The sequence below is a fragment of the Salvelinus alpinus genome, chromosome 31, assembly GCF_045679555.1.
Source record: "Salvelinus alpinus chromosome 31, SLU_Salpinus.1, whole genome shotgun sequence".
Lineage (NCBI taxonomy): Eukaryota > Metazoa > Chordata > Actinopteri > Salmoniformes > Salmonidae > Salvelinus > Salvelinus alpinus.
The window spans coordinates 9247567-9269308 of record NC_092116.1 but is presented as its reverse complement, the minus strand read 5'-3'; the positions used below and the strand labels follow the sequence as shown (position 1 = coordinate 9269308).

At 41.5% G+C, this 21742-nt stretch overlaps 1 protein-coding gene across 4 annotated transcripts in view; it reads right to left on the bottom strand.

Annotated features, from left to right (window-relative positions):
• The window catches only part of LOC139561229 (DENN domain-containing protein 4C-like), an 80629-nt gene that overhangs the window by 45330 nt on the left and 13557 nt on the right, over window positions 1-21742 (bottom strand). Inside the window, exon 1 of one of the 4 annotated variants that reach the window (XM_071378195.1) lies at window positions 1998-2015. The exons of the other annotated variants lie outside the window; for them this stretch is intronic. The gene's annotated coding sequence lies outside the window, so the exon portion shown is untranslated. Of the gene's footprint in view, window positions 1-1997; window positions 2016-21742 lie in introns of those variants that run through there. 4 annotated transcript variants of the gene reach the window in all.

Here is a 21742-nt window from a genome sequence, read left to right as displayed (position 1 = left end):
GTTGCAACACTCACTACAGAGTTTCGAACTGCATCTGGAAGCAACATCAGCACAAGAACTGCTCGTCAGGAGCTTCATGAAATGGGTTTCCATGGCCGAGCAGCCGCACACACGCCTAACAGCACCATGCGCAATGCCAAGAGTCGGCTGGAGTGGTGTAAAGCTCTCCGCCATTGCACTCTGGAAACGCGTTCTCTGGAGTGATGAATCATGCTACACCATCTGGCAGTCCGACAGACGATTCTGGGTTTGGCAGATGCCAGGAGAACGCTACCTGCGTCAATGCATAGTGCCAACTGTAAAGTTTGGTGGAGGATGAATAAATGGTCTGGGGCTGTTTTTCATGGTTTGGGCTAGACCCCTTCGTTCCAGTGAAGGGAAATCTTAACACTACAGCATACAATGACATTCTAAATGATTCTGTGCTTCAACTTTATGACAACAGTTTGGGAAAGGCCCTTTCCTGTTTCAACATGACAATGCCCCCGTGCACAAAGCGAGATCCATACAGAAATTATTTGTCGAGATCGGTGTGGAAGAACTTGACTGGCCTGCACAAGGCCCTGACCTCAACCCCATCGAACACTTTTGTGTCATTGTATTCAGTAATGCTTTTGTGGCTGAATGGAAGCAAGTCCCCACAACAATGTTCCAACATCTTGTGGAAAGCCTCCCCAGAAGAGTGGAGGCTGTTTTAGCAGCAAAGGGGGTACCAACTCCATATTAATGCACATGATTTTGGAATGAGATGTTCGACAACATAATTCTGGCCATGTAGTGCACCTAATAAATACAACACAGCCTTGCTGACACCACTATCTAAAATACTGTTGATTTTATGATTTTAACCGCTTGGAACTTTTGGAAATTAAGCTTCTTCCCCTGACCACGCTGCTCTGCTCGTAAAATTATTACCAACTCTAACCACCAAACTCCTATTAGGTAAACTATAATCTACTTGAATATAGAGTTGAATCCCTCTCTCACCTAAAATAAATGTACTAAGATGGCAATCTTTTTTTTTTTTTAAGTTCACTGTTATTGTCCATAATTGTCAGTTACATGATTATACTATAATTGTGCCAGCCCTATGTAGACCAAAGACTGGGACCTCACAACAGGGCTGTCACCTAGGTTACAGACTACAGTACATTTGTACCCCTGCAGTTGGTTCCATAAAAAGACATACCACTCTCTCACCATGTCAGAAAGGTGACCCAAACTGTGCCCTATTTGTTCCAAGTAAATGTCATGCACTAGGCTACATGGGTATTGTGTCCTGTCTGTACAAGGAAAGGACAGGGACAAGATGTACTGAGTTTTGCACTTGTGCATTCACAACTATACATATTTGGACAGGAGCAATAATGAATCACATACGGTCTACAGTAAGTGAAAGGGTATGTATAAACTCAAACAGCCATGGTAGTTGGCATGCCATGAAGTCGGTGTTTGTTGGGTTTTACTATCCTTGTGGGGACAAGGGAAATTCTTACAAGTGCAGACATTTTGCCGGTCCCCACAAGAAAAAGGCTATTTTAGGCATAGGGGTGAAGTTTAGGTTTATGGTTAGAATTAGGGTTAGGTGATTCTCATTAAACCAGCTTTAAACTTGTCTGTAGCTAAATGTGGTTACAAAACCATGATGCATTTGCATAAATAAACTATCACTCTGAAGACTAAGATGTCTAGTTTTTGGCAAAGTGTCTTATTTAAAAATATATATATTTTTGCCAGAATGTTGTACTTTTTCACCGTTAATTATTTTTACCGAAATGTCTCCGGACTAAACTCGAGTCATTCTCTACAATTGTATTTTAGAAAAACCTAATTTATTTGAATAAAACAAAATATGTTGCTGTAGTTTGTCCATAAATCATAAAAATTTAACAAGTCAAAGTTAGCATTAAACTATAATATCTATTAAGTAAAAACAGTGTCACTTTTTCAAGTTCCGGTAAAAACGGCAATCAGTTTTTAAATAAAGTTGTATTCACCCATGATGCATCATCATAGTCCTTAGATGAGCACAAGTTAAGTTAATTTACTCGGTTATTTCCCAGTACTACTTAAGAGCCTGAACCCTGTTGGATTTCACCCCTCCAGAGCGAGACAACACAGTTTCATGTTGAGTGAAAGATCAAGGAAGAATGACTCAGGGTTTCCACAAACAAGGCAGGCAATAAAAAAATGCCTTTAATGATGGCGGAGGGGTGGCGCCCCCTCTGATGTGGTTTGGTTGCTCCAGGGTAAAAGGAGTAAATGGAAATGCGAAAGTTCCCTGGAGCGGTCAAATGGGGGGGTGAACACATTGGCTCTTTGGCTAGCTTAATGGAGCGTCATTCCACCTCAAAAAGCACAAGGAGGATTTCCGAAATAGTTTTTGCATTAAGGAACAGGTAAGATTAGCATTCCTGCAACATTTTAAATATATATAATTTGATTACTGAGAAATTAAGCTAATTGATTGCACCCAGATTGGCATTTTCCTTCATAGGATTCCCATAATATTCAATAGAGTTCCCAACGTCCGATGTGGACCCAATTTCTTCCTTACAATGAGTAAGACATGAGGAACACAAAACAATGGTCAAAAGCCACACACGGACCCCCCACGCCAACACCACCCCAACAATCACCATACAATATGTTTTGGTATACAGCCATGTTTTGCCCACTAAATGGCACTGTTTCTACTATATTTTTTATCCAGTCAGAGGATGCCAATAACTACATATCCAGTACAAATTCACCATTATGGTCATGATTAGGGTTGGTTGGATTAGGATTGGTTGAGATTCTGGGGAACCTCCCAATCAGCATGGACCAATCTAAAAGTTATTATTATTTATTTTTTTTAATGTCGTTTTTGGGGGGGTTATTTATTTATTTATTGTCGCTTCCATCAATGTAATTGGCCGCATCATTTCCAATCCCCCATATATTTTTGGGATAAATATAGACTACCATTCAATAGATTGGGGTCACTTAGAAATGTCCTTGTTTTTGAAAGAAAAGCTAATTTTTTGCCCATTAAAATGACATCAAATTAATCAGAAATACAGTGTAGACATTGTTAATGTTGTAAATGACTATTGTAGCTGGAAACAGCTGATTTTAATGGAATATCTACATAGGCGTTCAGAGGCCCATTATCAGCAACCATCACTCCTGTGTTTCAATGGCATGTTGTGTTAGCTAATCCAAGTTTATCATTTTAAAAGGCTAATTGATCATTAGAAAACCCTTTTGCAATTATGTTAGCACAGCTGAAAAGTGTTGTTCTGATTAAAGAAGCAATAAAACTGGCCTTCTTTAGACTAGTTGAGTATCTGGTGCATCAGCATTTATAGGTTCGATTACAGGCTCAAATAAAGAATACAAATAAAAAATAAAGACCTTTCTTCTGAAACTCGTCAGTCTATTCTTGTTCTGAGAAATTAAGGCTATTCCATGCGATTAACTTCTTATGGCTGGGGGCAGTATTGAGCTACTCAGTCCTAAAAGCTAGAATATGCATATAATTAGTAGATTTGGATGGAAAACACTCTGAAGTTTCTAAAACTGTTTGAATGATGTATGTGAGTATAACAGAACTCATATGGCAGGCAAACACCTGAGAAAAAATCCAAGCAGGATGTGGGAAATCTGAGGTTTGTAGGTGTTCAACTCATCGCCTATCGAAGATACAGTGGGATATTGGTCATATTGCACTTCCTAAGGCTTCCACTAGATGTCAACAGTCTTTAGAACTTTGTTTGACGCTTCTACTGTGAAGGAGGGGGGAATGAGAGCTCTTTGAGTCATGGGTCTGGCAGAGTGCCATGAGCTGACAATGCGCGTTCATGTGAGAGAGTTCGCATGCGTTCCATTGCATTTCTGAAGACAAAGGAATTCTCCGGTTGGAACATTATTGAAGATTTATGTTAAAAACATCCTAAAGTTTTGATTCTATACTTCTTTTGACATGTTTCTACGAACTGTAATATGACTTTTCGTCTGAACTTTCGCATGGACTTGCCCGCGCGTCGCGAGTTTGGATTGTGTACTGAACGTGCGAACAAAAAGGAGATATTTGGACATAAATGATGGACTTTATGGAACAAATCAAACATTTATTGTGGAACTGGGATTCCTGGGAGTGCATTCTGATGAAGATCATCAAAGTGAATATTTATAATGCTATTCTGACATCTGTTGACTCCACAACATGGCGGATATCTTCCTGGCTTGTTTGGGCTCTGAGCGCTGTACTCAGATTATAGCATGATGTGCTTTTTCCGTAAAGTTTTTTTGAAATCTGACACAGTGGTTGCATTAAGGAGAGGTTTATCTAAAGTTCCATGTATAATAGTTGTATCTTTTATCAATGTTTATTATGAGAATTTCTGTAAATTGATGTGGCTCTCTGCAAAATCACCGGATGTTTTGGAGGCAAAACATTACTGAACATAATGCGCCAATGTAAACTGAGATTTTTGGATATAAATATGAACTTTATCGAACAAAACATACATGTATTGTGTAACATGAAGTCCTATGAGTGTCATCTGATGAAGATCATCAAAGGTTAGTGATTCATTTTATCTCTATTTCTGCTTTTTGTGACTCCTCTCTTTGGCTGGAAAAATGGCTGTGTTTTTCTGTGACTAGGTCCTGACCTAACAATCGTTTGGTGTGCTTTCGTCGTAAAGTCTTTTTGAAATCGGAACACTGTGGCTGGATTTACAACAAGTTTATCTTTAAAATGGTGTAAAATACTTGTATGTTTGAAGAATTTTTATTATGGGATTTCTGTTGTTTTGAATTTGGCGCCCTGCAATTTCACTGGCTGTTGGCTAGGTGGGACACTACCGTCCCGGATATCCCAGAGAGGTTAAACAACTTGGAAAATTCCAGAAAATGATGTCATGGCGTTAGAAGCTTCTGATAGGCTAATTGACATCATTTGAGTCAATTGGAGGTGTACCTGTGGATGTATTTCAAGGCCTACCTTCAAACTCAGTGCCTCTTCGCTTGACATCATGGGAAAATCAAAAGAAATCAGCCAAGACCTCAGAAAAGAATTGTAGACCTACACAAGTCTGTTCCATCCTTAAAACCAATTCCCAAACTCCTGAAGGTACCACGTACCTAACAATAGTATGCAAGTATAAAAACCATGGGACGACGCAGCCGTCTTACCAATCAGGAAGGTGACGCGTTCTGTCTCCTAGAGATGAACGTACTTTGGTGCCAAAAGTGCAAATCAATCCCAGAACAACAGCATAGGACCTTGTGAAGATGCTGGAGGAAACAGGTACAAAAGTAGCTATATCCACAGTAAAACGAGTCCTATATCGACATAACCTGAAAGGCCGCTCAGCAAGGAAGAAGCCACTGCTCCAAAACCACCATAAAAAAGCCAGACTACGGTTTGCAACTGCACATGGGGACAAAGATCATACTTTTTGGAGAAATGTCCTCTGGTCTGATGAAACAAAAATAGAACTGTTTGGCCATAATGACCATTGTTATGTTTGGAAGAAAAAGGGGGAGGCTTGCAAGCCAAAGAACACCATCCCAACCGTGAAGCACTGTGGTGGCAGCGTCATGTTGTGGGGGTGCTTTGCTGCAGGAGAGACTGGTGCACTTCACAAAATAGATGGCATCATGAGAAAGGGAAATTATGTGGATATATTGAAGCAACATCTCAAGACATCAGTCAGGAAATTAAAGCTTGGGTCTTCCAAATGGACAAATGGGTCTTCCAAATGGACAATGACCCCAAGCACACTTCCTAAGTTGTGGCAAAATGGCTTAAGGACAACAAAGTCAAGGTATTGGAGTGGCCATCACAAAGCCCTGACCTCAATCCAATAGAACATTTGTGGGCAGAACTGAAAAAAACATGTGCAAGCAAGGAGGCCTACAAACCTGACACAGTTATACCAGCTCTGTCAGGAGGAATGGGCCAAAATTCACCCAATTTATTGTGGGAGGCTTGTGGAAGGCTACTCGAAACGTTTGACCCAAGTTAAACAATTTAAAGGCAATGCTACCATATACTAATTGAGTATGTAAACTTCTGTCTCACTGGGAATGTGATGAAAGAAATAAAAGCTGAAATAAATCATTCTCTCTGCTATTATTCTGACATTTCACATTCTTAAAATAAGGTGGTGATCCTAACTGACCTAAGACAGGGATTTTATACAAGGATTAAATGTCAGGAATTGTGAAAAACTGAGTTTAAATGTATTTGGCTAAGGTGTATGTAAACTTCCGACTTCAACTGTATATAACATTCTATTGGTTGCAAGAATTTTGTAGAATTATTTAAATAGAAAAATTTGAAGTTTTGAATCCGGCGCCGTTGTGCCATGGAATCAGTACATCGAAGATCTCTTCCCAACTATTTTACAATTTATATGGCGCAGCCGTCCATTTTTTGGTCCTTAAATGAAACTGGTATATATTTTTATTTATCACAATTTTCTTGAACCAATTTTGGTCTTTAATGCAGGGCCGACAGACAAGTTCCTTACTTTTTCCCCCTTTCATTTGCCTCTTCCATTTTTGCGGTAATGCTGCAATTAGTTGGTTGTAATTTTGGGTAGAGCAGACATTTCCATATGTCTTTGTTAGCTGCATGTGTGACAACTCCACCAGTCCTATTTATGATATAATTTACAAAGATAAAAAAAATTTTTAATACATTTTATCGAAAAATCAAGGTTTTTTATCAATAGTATATTTGAGTTTAACCACAATATTTGTTGTATTATTTGTTCTGTCTTTTCAGGGGGATTAAACTGAAATTGCAACCAACTTTCTATGGCTTGTTAAAAAAATAACGATATTCTGGAGCTGATTTCATTTTCAAATAACCGAAAGTGAGCGGTTGTAATCTGAATAAAGGGGAAAAGGCCATTCTTGTACATGGGGTGAGACATTCTTACTAATTTACTGGAGAACCATTTCGGATTTAACTATAACTTTTGTATGACTGATGCCTTTAGTGAGAGGTCTGATGCTTTAATATTTAATTTCTAATGCTTTAATATTTAATTTCTGCCCTCCTAATTCATATTCATTATATAAATAGGACCTTTTCATTTTGTCTGATTTGCCATTCCAAATAAAAAAAAATGTTTTGCTCATTTAATTTAAAAAAAACGGTCGCTAGGTAAACTGTGATGACTAAAGAGTTAATCAGGGTGAATTTTCCACAAATAGACAGTTAATCTTTGTCCAGGAAACGGCCCCTTTGAGTGTGTGGTGTATTAGTTAGACCACTCCTGGTGAACAAGCAAACCATTAGGCTACAGCAGTTCTAATGGTTTAAATGTTATGGTCTCTCTAATGGTCTACAATGGTGAAAGTCCCAACAGCACAATGGCACTGGTATTGGGTTTAATGGTAAATGTCACTTATCATACTACCCATAGAGATCTTTTCTAATAATTGTATTGGAAAACATAAGACTGCCACACAATGGTTTATAATTGTTTTATTTTATTAGGGTTTTCATCACTAGCCCATGTCTCCAAGTTGTGGGCTTGTAGGAAAAGTATTCATGAGAATTGCACCATAGGAATAAGCCCTCTCAGAGAGCTGCCATTTGTTAGACTTTTAAAGGAGAGTTGGGTTGAACCATTAGGTTGCTAGAGAAGGACAAACCAAATTGCTTTCATGGAGGACTGGCTTGACTTGTGAGGATGGCCACACAATTTGTCATCACCATGAGCTAGAGCTAATGGTTTTCTACCCAAACTTTCAAAGAAAATATTGTGATCAATTTAATAAACACGAGACCAGCAAACTGGATACAAGGGTGGGTAGCAGGAATAGCACTATCTACTGGGCAAAACCTGGTACTTTCCCACTCTATTATGGGAATTAAGGCAAGAGACTTCAAATGTCTAAATTCTCTGAACAGGGGAACATAACCATTACCAAAATCACTAGGAATACATTACAGTATTAAGAAACAATACTCCAAACCGCAGCTTCATACTACTTGTCAGACATGGAGAACAGATACTGGTTGCTGGGGTGGGACTGGCATGGGGTGTGGGGGGGTCCATGAGTGGCATTCTGAATTTTTGGGGAAATCCTCATGTATTACTACTCACTGGTAGGAAGATGTTGTCCAAATCAGACGGTAGGTGCTATATTTAATGAATATTATCTGAACCCATAAATGAAAATGTACAATTCGGGTGCAATCAATTAGCAAAATTTTTTCAGAGTTCAAATTATATTTCACGAAATAATGTTACAGGAATGCTTATCTTATCGGTTTCTAACTGCAGAAAAGATTTCAGAACAATCGAAGATGGGTGACGTCATGGCTTGCTGAAATTACATGGAACGATTCTGGAGAGAGTGAGTGGGACCGGGCTTCAGGTTCAAAGGAGCTGAGATACATCCCACATAGCATGCTCTTTCCCTGAGCCATTTACTTTGCTCAGAGGGGGGCAAAACCACAGGCAGCAATTCTTCCTCTGAAAATGTGTGTGTGCAAATCAAAATGCAGTCAAGTTTATTTTGTTTTGGCTTCGCGCAGTAAACAAAGTTCTCATCCAAATGGATCCGGCCGTGCATTCTCATATCACAAAAATAATGGTGTTTGTCCGGACCCCTTCACCATCCAGATAGTGAGTTAGTTTGACTGAACAGAGTCCTTAGTATGCTATGCAGTGCACTATAGCAGACAGAGGAGACAAGACACTGCTGGTACTACTTTCTGCAGAGATTTAAATCATCGTATCCATGGTTACATCTCACAGTTAACTGTCAGAGCTAGCTTTCATTCTTAATACACTTTTTGCCGTATAATAAAAGCACACCATTAAATGTGTTCTAGATCAACGCTCTTACGGCACAGAGAATGTGTTTGTTTGGTGGTGGTTAGTGGACTTGTGACTGGAAAACAACTTGTCTTGTTCGTCTTTAATGCGAATGCATAGAGGGGTCTGGCTCTCTCAAAAACGTATCAGACATTTCAGATCACAACTCTGAAGTAGTACATCAGGCTTTTAAAAAGAAACAACCCTGGTCTGTAACAGTGGTATACACTGAGTGTACAAAACATTATGAACACCTGCTCTTTCCATGATATAGACTGACCAGGTGAAAGCTATGATCCCTTGTTGATGGCACTTGTTAAATCTACTTCAAATCAGTGTAGATGAAGGGGAGCAGACATGTCAAATAAGGATTTTTAGGCCTTGAGACAATTGAGACATGGATTGTGTGTGTGTCATTCAGAGCGTGAATGGGTAAGACAAAATATTTGTGCCTTTGAACAGGGTATGGTAGTAGGTGCCAGGCACACCGGTTTGATTGTGTGTCAATAACTGCAACGCTGCCTGGTTTTTCACGCTCAACAGTTTCCCGTGTGTATCAAGAATGGTCCACCACCCAAAACACATCCAGCCAACTTGATAACTATGGGAAGCATTGGAGTCAACATGGGCCAGCATACCTGTGGAACGCTTTCGACACCTTGTAGAGTCCATGCACCGACGAATTGAGGTTGGTCTGAGGGCAACTCATATAAGGAAGGTTTTCTTAATGTTTTGTATACTCAGTGTATATACACCTTACAGCTCAAGGTTTGAAAAAGCTACTCCCACGGCATATATTTCAGATGTCATGAATAGTTAAGACTTCAGAGTCAACATGCTTGCACGGGTAATCGAAGATCAAGAGTGACATTTGAATTGCGTCATCTGGCATGCACACACACACATGCACGCTCACACGATTAAGGATGAAGGCTCAGGTTCATACTGTTCAATGAATGGGTATTTGCAGCAGTCCAAACAAAACACACAACTTAAGTGGCTGATGTAATCAATAACATATTTTTCACACAACTGGGAGTGAGTTATTTATGCATCTTGGTACCATATATATATATCATGCATTGAATTACCAATAGCTAAACGAGGCTGAGCTGCATTGTCTTTTAACGCAGCTTGCTAAGTGCCATGTGACAATTCAAATATCCATATTGATGGACTATGGACACATTGTCATGATAAGTAGGGCAGTAAAATCCACTGTAACAAATCATATTGCCTAGCTGTTGAATACAATGATCTACACAAACCATACATTTACAATCTCACTGGATTATTGAAGACCAAGTCCCACACTACCCGGCGTACAAGAAGCATTTTTCCTTCTTCTTTGGATACTTAACGGTAGACCACTCTGTAACACAAACAGAGACCCTCATTCTCAAGCTGATAGTATGGTGCCAGCAGGAGTCAGGAGCAAACTGGTATCACAGAGTGGTGGTGGGTATGACTCACGGTCATGCTATGACCATGCCAGCTTCCTGGCAGCGTTGGCACAGATGCCTGATCTCTCACATAAATAAACACACACACGCGGTTGGTAATGAAAGGATCCACAAGACAAAACGTAAACAGAAACAGATATCTGAAAACAAACACTGTACAAGTACTGCCAACCCACAATCCTGCCAATGCTGTTACCGGCCCTGTTAACTAGCACTTGTATTTTGCCTCGCCACGCTAGCATCGCCCACGTTTGGGTGCTAGCAAGGTACTGCTAAATATCAACAGCCAATCCAGTAGTGGCTGGAAGCTATAGTGTGCTTCGATTGGTCAATAGCACCGTGACATCGCAGAGTATTTGCATAAAGTTCAGCTTTCCACAATTTAGGTCTCCCCCGTTCACGTTTCCACAGGCTCGAATCGCCCAACGGTCACCCCGCCCACTTCGCTTCCCTCCATTGAAAAGTAGAGGCTTCCGTTGTTTCGTCGTCCCCATCGTGTTAGGTACCGTTAGGCCTTGTACTTGGTAAGGCTCAGACAAAACATATCCCAAAAAGACCTCATATCCCAATATTCGGGAAAAGTAGCCCATTAGTCCCATCAGCCTACCATTAGGAAAAATATCACACTTTATCATCCTTTTACATCTAACTAATTCTCCTACGACCACAACAAATAGGCCTATATAAACTACATTATGAGTATGTAAACTCGTGCACGCAGAATCTCATATCAAACACAACCTTGAATGGAATTCAACTGAGAGGAAACCCTTAATAATAATGTCTGGTTTGGATGATGATTCCTCTATTCCCCCTGAGCTAAAGATGGGACTGAGTTCATTGAAACAGAGGCAGCATCATCACGGCTTCGTATTCAGCACACGGTCCTGGCAAAGTGTTTGGCTCCATCGGCGTTTCCCTGACAACAGCACTCTCAACCAACCCCTTCGCTTGAAATTCTGCAGCACCTGCTGAACACCTACACCTATACCTCGAAATGTACCCCCAACAAAATGCACGCGCATGTACGCACCCAACACAACACGGTCAGTGTGTTGTAGGGAGACGTGAGAAAAAGTCAAGGTGTCAAGCTTGAGAGAGAACAACTCAGTGAAAGCAAGGATGATATCAGCTGCCTGCCAAACACCTAATCCACCAGGCCAAGCCTCACTAATGACTGTCCTAATGAGACAGAGTCCCAGATCACATTCCTCCGAAAGGAGAAACATTTAAAATTAAATATATGAGAGAGAATATATATTATATATAGTACTGTTCAAAAGTTTGAGGTCACTTAGAAATTGCCTTGTTCTTGAAAGAAAAGCTTTTTTTTTTGCCCATTAACCTTTACCGAACCTCAACCCCGTATCCGGGATCACCCCCCACCCCCCACACACTGATTAGCATAGATAGCATAGCTTCAGAAGTAGATAGTAGCATCTAAATATCATTAAATCACAAGTCCAAGACACCAGATGAAAGATACAGATCTTGTGAATAAAGCCACCATTTCAGATTTTTAAAATGTTTTACAGGGAAGACAAAATATGTAAATCTATTAGCTAAACACGTTAGCAAAATACACCACTATTCTAACTCCATCAGTTTCTTACTCCTTCAGGTGCTATCACCAATTCGGCTCAACTAAGATATTGATATCCACTAACCAAGAAAAAACCTCTTCAGATGACAGTCTGATAACATATTCATGGTATAGGATAGTTTTTGTTAGAAAAAAGTGCATATTTCAGGTAGAAATCACAGTTTACAATTGCACCGACCATCGCAAATCGACTAGAATTACTAGATAGAGCAACGTGTATGACCAATTTACTCATCATAAAACATTTCATAAGAATAGACAAAGCATAGCAATGGAAAGACCCAGATCTTGTGATTCCAGACAATATTTCAGATTTTCTAAGCGTTTTACAGCGAAAACACAATAAATCGATAAGTTAGCATACTACATGTGAAAACGTTACCAGAGCATCGATTCCAGCCAAAGAGCGCTATAACGTAATCACCGCCAAAAGATATTAATTTTTTCACTAACCTTCTCAGAATTCTTCCGATGACACTCCTGTAACATCATTTTACAACATACATATACAGTTTGTTCGAAAAGGTGCATATTTAGCCATACAAAACCGTGGTTACACAATAAAAATACTAGGAAATCAAGCCTCAATATGTCTGACGTCATCTATCAGAGTGATCTAGTTTAATTAAAAGCTAATCATATACTTGACTAAAAAATACAGGGTTGACAGGAATCGAAAGACAAATTAGTTCTTAATGCAACCGCTGATTTACATTTTTAAAATTATCCTTACTTTTCAATACAGGGTTGGCCAAGTGAAGCTATACCAAACAAAATGGCGATGTATGCGTTTAAAATATTTCGACAGAAACACGGTTTATCATATTAAATATTGCTTACTTTGAGCTGATCTTCCATCATATTCTTGGGCAATGTATCCTTTCTATGTTATAAACGTCTTTTGGTCGATAGATGTCCTCTGTCCTTCGAAATGTCCACTAACAACGACCGAGACCGCGAAACGTTCCCAAAGCTAGAAAGTGCACGACAAATAAATTCCTCAGAATCGCACTAAACGGATATAAATTGATATAAAACGGTTAAAATTAACTACATTATGATGTTTTTAACAACTATAACGACTGAAAACATGACCGGAGAAATATAGCTGGTTAGAAAACGATTTGGAACGAGGCAGGTCCGATGGCCTTCACGCTTGAGGCGCACGTTGAGAAAGGGCCGTCTCTGTACATTTTGGTCATTTATAATGGCTGTGAACGTCCCATCGATTTCATTGAAAACGTGATGACGTACAGACACCCAGAGGAAGACGTAGGCAGTGTCGGTTTCTTCATAGCATTCACTGTGGCCTTATAAACAGACCCCAGATCAGAGGTAAAAATTTCTGAAATCTGAACCCTGTCATGAAAAGTGCTGTAAAAATTGTTCTGTACCACTCAGAGACAAAATTTCAACTCCTATAGAAACTATAGACTGTTTTCTATCCAATAATAACAATAATATGCATATTGTACGATCAAGAATTTAGCACGAGGCAGTTTAATTTGGAGACCCAAATATGCTAATGCGGAACAGCACCCCCTATAGTTGCAAGAAGTTATTAACTTAACATCAAATTTATCAGAAATAAAGTGTAAATGACTATTGTAGCTGGAAACAGCTGATTTTTTATGGAATATCTACATAGGTGTACAGAGGCCCATTATCAGCAACCATCGGTCCTGTGTTCCAATGGCACGTTGTGTTAGCTAATCCAAGTTAATCATTTTAAAAGGCTAATTGATCATTAGAAAACCATTTTGCAATTATGTTAGCACAGCTGATAACTGTTGTCCTGATTAAAGAAGCAATAAAATTGGCCTTCTTTAGACTAGTTGAGAATCTGAAGCATCAGCATTTGTGGGTTCGATTACAGGCTCAAAATGGCCAGAAACAAAGACCTTTCTTCTGAAACTCGTCAGTCTATTCTTGTTCTAACAAATGAAGGCTATTCCCAACGCTGTGTTCTACTCCCTTCATAGAACAGCACAAACTGGCCCTAACCAGAATAGAAAGAGGAGTGGGAGGCCCCGGTGCACAACTGAGCAAGAAGACAAGTACATTAGAGTGTCTAATTTCAGAAACCAACGCCTCACAAGTCCTCAACTGGCAGCTTCATTAAATAGTACCCGCAAAACACCAGTCTCAACGTCAACAGTGAAGAGGCAACTCCGGGATGCTGGCCTTCTAGGCAGAGTTCCTCTGTCCAGTGTCTGTGTTCTTTTGCCCATCTTAATCTTTTATTTTTATTGGCCAGTCTTTACAACTCCGCCTAGTAGGCCAGCATACCGAAGAAAGTTCTCCTGCAACAGGGTGATCAAATTAAGATCCTACATATGTAGGCCACATGCACACACACACTGAGTAGAGGATGTGTGTGTTTCCTATATTTAGGCTACCCTGAACACGAACACACACACACACACACACACACACACACACACACACACACACACACACACACACACACACACACACACACACACACACGTAAAATAGAAGACAAGCACAACTTAGTCTCTTTGTGGACAGACTGTGCAATGTACACAAACACTAGCTCTGCCATGGCAACCCAGCCCCAACAATGTCATGCAGCCCCCATGCCACTCATGTTGTTATTCTATCTGGGAAGGGGTGAGTCCCCGCAGGAAATCGATCCGGTGTGGTTCTTTAAAGGGCGTCACGTGGAGAATGTATGCCTACGCGAACTCTGGCCTACAAAACAGTTCAATGAAGACGTTGGCCTACAGTAAATAAAAGCGAGGAAGGGTCGTTTTTAAAGTACACGTTAAACATTCAGAAAGCAAATAAAAAATAAATTCTCAGCCATAAACTGTGCGCGCCAGTACTTTGGGAGAAGGAGAAGGGATTAAACTAAAAGCCTTTGAGGACATTGTAAACAGAAGCTGGCATGTGCTCCTTTCACGTTCGGCCATCTTGTCTTGTGAGGATAGCGGCCTTGTAGACTACAGGGAACATGAAAGAGGCATCGGCCAATCAGATTGCGTAGCCAGAACTAACCGTTTTACAATCTCACATCAAAATAAATGACTCAGCAATAAATGTGTTTAGACAAAACATTGACTCTAAAACAACTGCAGGCCTCAGGCGTGGGCAGGTAGGGTAATAAAAAGACATCCTCATACAACGAGAGCATTATCAAGCACAGAGTTTAATAATATTAAAGGCCAATTGAACTGGTCTGTGAAATGTCCATTATAAACAGAACAGTTTGTCCCCTCCTTAACAAAAACATTTCCCTGTGTAACTCTGGGGCAGAGCTGAACTACTTGGGTGTCACAGGGAGTACGTTTACATGCACACTAATAATTCAATATTAAACTGATTATGGCAGTAGGCCGAGTATGGCATTAGTCATGTAAACACTTTACTCTGTTTATCTTAAATGGGCGTACGGTCAAAATCGAAGTAAGCATACGCCCATTAAAACCTGGTTTTCTGAGCAATCTTTCAAATTATTAGGACATGTTAACAGCTTAATCAGCATTCCAGCTGTGTATTTGATGTGCGCATCTGCCAGCAGCAGTAGAGCAAGCCTCCCTCTTACGCCTGAGTGAATTGAGTTCAGAAAAAACGGAAGGATGCATCTTAGAAATAGTTCAAATACAAACTTTAAATGTCCGAACTCCGAATCAAATAGGCTTTACTAAAATGACAGTCGCTGTGGTAGAAAGTTTTGATTTGCAATTTTCTGCATTCATTTAAGCACCGTCTCCACTGGGATGGCTGTGTGAATGAGCAACAGAGGCCTATAGCAAGTGCCAACACGAGTCTAACCAGTCTTGTTTCACCCAACGTTCACCAGTGTCGTGTCGTATTTACACCAAACAGAAGAAAACGGACAGAAGAAAAGGGAGACACAACCTGGGCTTAAGAAACGCTTGTTTTTGTTTCAAACGTTTTGTGCCCTACCGAATATAGCCAAGGGGGGAAACAATATATAAATGGATGAGGCACTACCTGAACATTTCACTACACTGTGCCCTTATGAACATGGCCCTGCTGTAAGCAATATGGCAGAAGTTCCCCTTGGCTTTGGCCAACAGGGGGGGGAGCATGCTGGCCAATTCCTCACTCATTATATTTTACTCTCCATTGAGTCATTCCATTCACAGGGAAACGGAGGCCAGGCCCCTCTATGCCTGTGTATTACAGGTCATGTTTCTTGGCTGTGGTGCTGGTCTCAACTTGAAAACCTGACAAAAGCCAGCAACGCCAGTCCAACAGCCCTCAGGCAGAGGAGGACTCTTCTAGGAACCCTCACCACGCACATTGTGCCAAGTGCCAAGCTATCGTCCAATTTTAACAGCACTCTATAGTCTCTCCCAAGCCCTCTTATAACGTCAATGATTTTTACGTTGTCATCTTATAAGCAAGATCCACATAAATCAAGCAAATAAGCTGTAGGTGAAAATATCTACAGGGTTATAGAGTGGTTCACTCTTCAGCATGAGCTGTACGAAGTGGAACACCCCCAATTCCATCCCCAATGGTCTCCTCTACAGTCAGTCATCTCATTCCTGTCACACAACAGACCCTGGACGCTAGGTCTTGTGGGGGGTGGGATGGAGGGGGCTCTTCTGTGTGTGTGTGTGGTCATGGACAGCAGTCAGTCTTGTGTCTGTTCTGTCAAGCCTGTCTCAATTATTCCAGCAGAGCAGAGGCCCTGTCATGAAGCTCCATTCATTGGAGACTGGGGATCAACTTGTCTGAGGAGAATGGCAATGGCAGTGAGTGACACACAAACACAACACTGTCATACACGGAGAGAAATATGAGCATATCACAGAAAAGACTGACATAGTTTGCCTACCAAAGCACAGATATTTCTCTCTAGACAAATGTTTAAGAACATTTGAATATGTTACAATAACATGTCTTATTTTCACAGATCTAAATTACTGTCTTGAAAACCTACACTACACAATTTAGTAAGCCACCACCCCCTTTTACAGTACTATAAGTAAACAATACTTATGACCAAACACTTACTGGATTCAACAATATCTCCAGGGCGTCAACTAGAACCCAGATATAACACAAACCCATATCCAGAGGCTCCTGAGGTCCGGCAAAGCAAATTAATTCATATCAACTTGAGGCTCATTCCAGTTCTCACAGCAAATATTGCTCTGACAATTCTAACCTACATTCTAGAAAGAATGTGTGTTTTTGTCTCATCCACATAACTTTAGGAATCGGGTATATTGGTTTTTAAATGGAATATCCTTTGGAAGACTTTCATATACAACAGCATATTATGTAAAGCCAGCCCAAAACGTCTGGCATGTGGCCCCTTTCGTCAATCTGGTGACAGCTTGGACTTACACCTCATAAGTGCGGTACCCATGTCTCTCTAAAGTACCACTCCATGGCTGTAGTCTCCACAGAGCCCATGGCAAAATAGTGGCCCTGCCACCTGTCATCACAGTATGGTGTCTGAGGCACAGGGCCGGGATAAGGCGGCAACAAAACCCCCATTTGAAAAGAAGAACAGGAAAACCATGTGTTCTCGTCTGGAGGAGGAATCCGGCTTATAATGGGGGGAAAGAATAGCTGAAAACCCCTCTGCCTGATTGGATTCAGATGGCAAAAGGCTGTGTATGTGTGTGTGTGTGTGTGTGTGTGTGTGTGTGTGTGGGGGGGGGGGGGGGTAACAACACATCCACCATGCTGGCCCTCAACACGGGGGCCCCTCAGGGGTGCGTGCTTAGTCATCTCCCGTACGCCCTGTTCACCCATGACCACGCATAACTCCAACACCATCATTAAGTTTGCCGACGACGCAACAGTGGTAAGCCTGATCACCGATGACGAGACAGCCTAAAGGGAGGTCAGAGACCTGGCAGTGTGGTGACGGGACAACAACATCTCCCTCAACGTCAGCAAGACAAAAGGGGCTGATCGTGGACTACAGGAAACGGAGGGCCTAGCACGCCCCCCATTCACATCAACTGGGCTGTAGTGGAGTGGGTCGAGAGCTTCAAGTTCCTCGGTGTCCACATCACTAAGGATCCATCATGGTTCACAGACACCAACAATCGTGAAGTGGCCACGACCATGCCTCTTCCCCTCAGGAGGCTGAAAATGTGGCATGGGACCTCAGATACTCAAAAAGTTATACATCTGCACCATTGAGAGTATCTTGACTGGGTGCATCAACACTTGGTATGGCAACTGCTTGGCATCCAACCGCAAGGCGCTACAGAGGGTAGTGCATACGGCCTAGCACATCACTGGAGCAGAGTTCCCTGCCATCCAGGACATCTATACCAGGCAGTGTCAGAGGAAGGCCCTGTCGCTGAAGGAATCACGCTTCACCATCTGTCAGTCCGACGGACGAATCAACTGTAAAGTTTGGTGGAGCAGGAATAATGGTCTGGGGCTCTTTTTCATGGTTCGGGCTAGGCCCCTTAGTTCCTGTGAAGGGAAATCTTAACGCTACAGCAAACAATGACATTCTATACGATTCTGTGCTTCCAACTTTGTGGAAACGGTTTGGGGAAGGCCCTTTTCTGTTTCAGTATGACAAAGTGTGGGATGAATTGAAACGCCGACTGCGAGCCAGGCCAAATCGCCCAACATCAGTGCCTGACCTCACGAATGCTCGTGGCTGAATGGAAGCAAGTCCCTGCAGCAATGTGCCAACATCTAATGGAAAGCCTTCCCAGAAGAGTGGAGGCTGTTATAGCTGCACAGAGGGACCAACTCCATATTAATGCCCATGGTTTTGGAATGAGATGTTGGACGAGCAGGTATCCACATACTTTTGGTCATGATGGGATGTATAGACATTATGGACAGTATATGGATAGAATATGTAGTATATCTGAAGAATACGCAGGCTAGAATAGTTTATGTACACTGTGGTCCCTGGTTCGAATCCAGGCTGCATCACATCCAGCCGTGATTGGGAGTCCCATAGGGCGGTGCACAATTGGCCCAGCGTTGTCCAGGGTTTGGCCGGGGTAGGCAGTCATTGTAAATAATAATTTGTTATTAACTGACTTGCCTAGTTAATCCTTGTGTAGTCTCAACATTCTGTATACTCCCTTTGTCCTAAGGGTCAAAAATGATCCACCTTCACTAAACCCCTAAAATAAAGCAGCTTAATTGAATTTTAAACCCCAAATCTATTTTGCATGAAGAAACAACCAGTAATTCATCAAACTTCATGAATATGTGGGTTTTCCTTCTTCACAATGCAGAAAGACTGCATTTAAATCAGTGGACACCACTCGTTTTTATTACAACACACCTGTCATAATTGTTCTCTTTACTAAAGTAGAGGTTTATTATTATTGCTAAAGGTACTGCATAGGTGTAAACATGAAGTGTTTTGCAAGAGATTGCACTTGTATAGCCTAAGAAAGTAGCAGAAATGTGCAGAAAGTAGTTCTGAATGTATTTTATTGAAGGGAAACAATGACAGTCTTGAACTTTTTTGGCAACATAGTGATATATTCTTATATACTATACAATGAGGATTTCAACTACAAAATACAAGTCTATTCCCATTTTTTAACCACTGCCCCCACCCACAAGGTGTATAAACAACAATAAGAATAAAATAAGATAGATACAAAACAAAAACGTGAACATAAATCAATCAACTCTAATTAGCACATGTAGGACAGTATGCAAGTGTGTGTGCATGGACTTTGCAGATGTATTTATCACATGTGCAGCACATAGTATTTGTTTTACAGTCCTTCTTTGGGGGCTGAATTGGCATATCCTCGCCTCAGGTGGATCAGGACAAGATTCAGACACCTGAATAGCTTTCACAAGCGTTGCAGAGGCTGCAGTGCGGGGGAGGCGCTCCCTTCTTTGAATGTGTGAGGTTACAAGTGCCTTTCCCAGCTGCTCCAGGAACACCCTCCTCTTGCTCCGCTTATCAGGCATTCAGGTAGGGTTGATCTTGTTCCATATCACGAAGGCATTGTATGAGGACACATCAATGATGTTATAGAAGATGACCAGGGGCCAGCGGGCAGTCATCATCCTGCAGCTGTAAGTTCCAATCACCTTGCCCAGGTTGTCCACGCCTCCTTTGTTGTGGATGTAGTCCAGGATAATGGCTGGCTTCCTGCCCTCACAATCACTGATCTCAGCCATTTTGTGCAGTGTGCTCAGGAGGACCAAATTCTTGTTCCTCTTTGGGAGGTAAGAAACTAGAGTGGTGGTGGGGGTGATGTCAAAACTTTGATGAGAAGGCCTCTCTCCCCCTTGTTGCGAGGAGTGCAGGGGGAGCTCAGGCCTGTTCTTTCTAACTGTGCCAACCATGGTGGTCTTCCTCTTCAGGAGCTGCTGGCTGAGTTCATAAGAGGTGAAGAAATTGTCACGTGACATTGTGCCCCCTCAGTCTATCTGTCACATCAAGCACAACCCGCGTCTCCTGGTTCTTCTCTGGGACTCCACTGGTCGGCTTCCCTGTGTAGACCTGCATCTTCCAAGTGTAGCTGGATTGTGCGTCACAGGCCACCCAAATCTTGATGCCATACTTTGCTGGCCATATACTGCCAGAAAAGGACAGCAACCTTTTGACAAAAGAGATTACTATCAGTAATTAGTATCACAGAAAACAATCACATAAATCAATGATATTACAGCAATACATAATAAAAATAACAGCGTAAATCACTTCGATGACAGATATGAAAATAAAAATGTACCTCTGAATGGAACCAGTTGCTCATCCACTGTTACTTCAGGCCCAGGGTTGTAGAGGCATGGCACACGCTCCACCCACTTCTCCCAGACCTCCGCCAGTTTGTCTCTCACACGTCTTGCCGGTCTTGACTCACAGTTACCAAATCGTAGCATTCTTGAGAAAGTGTAAAAGACTTTCAATGGCATGGAAAATAGCCCTTCCACTCTCTGCATTCCAGAGAGACTACATGTAGCCTCGCGTCGGGACCTATACACACCCGCTAAGATTAGCAGCCCTATGTAGGCACGCAGGTCAATCTCATCCATCCTTTTCCATTTGTCTCCATATTTACAGAAACCCTCCAAATTTGTCATCTCCAGGAAGATTTTTTTCGATGACTGGTGTGATGAACATGTAGAATGTCTTGTGGGCCCTGGGGTCATCCTTATGACATTTTGTGCTGCCATCCTGCCCTGGTTGTCATATGGTGACAAGGACCATGTTATTTTGAGGTTCTTTGTCAAAAATGTCTCTTTCAGCTTGGGGGATTTCTTCATCTGAAGATGATGCATCGTACTCTGGGTTATATTCTTCCCCAGATACCACCTCTTCTAAATCATTTCTCTTGTTCCACCTGGACATCGGAAAAAAATCTGATCTACAACCTGATGGGCACTGAAACGTGCACTCGTGGCTTCAGCAAAGAGAGAACTGGGGGGGGGAAGACTGTCATTTGCAGCACCTTTATAGCCTCTGACTGCATTCCCCATTAGTAAACAATGCTTTCAAGAAAATGTTATTTTGTCTGAAATTGTTTTTATTTTGTCTGTGAACTTGAGTCATGTGTGGGGTCGTGGAGGGGTCGTGAAGGGGAGATGCTGCACATGCACAAGAAAGTTTAAGTTCAATCAGTAGCACACAATCTCAATTTCTCAGTGTGTGTGTGTGTGTGTGTGTGTATTTTCGTGGTGTGTAAATGATCTTATAACTGCCGGGTCAGAAATGACCCTAACACAATCTTCGTACCCTGGTGGTTTACAGCTTTCATGGAAATATGAAGGGGAGGTTTCACTTTTTCTAATGTTGGGGGTCACTAAGAAAAGTCATCAAATTTCAAGTTCTCTCTGCTGTTAAAAATACTGGCGGGTCATTTTTGACACTTAAGACC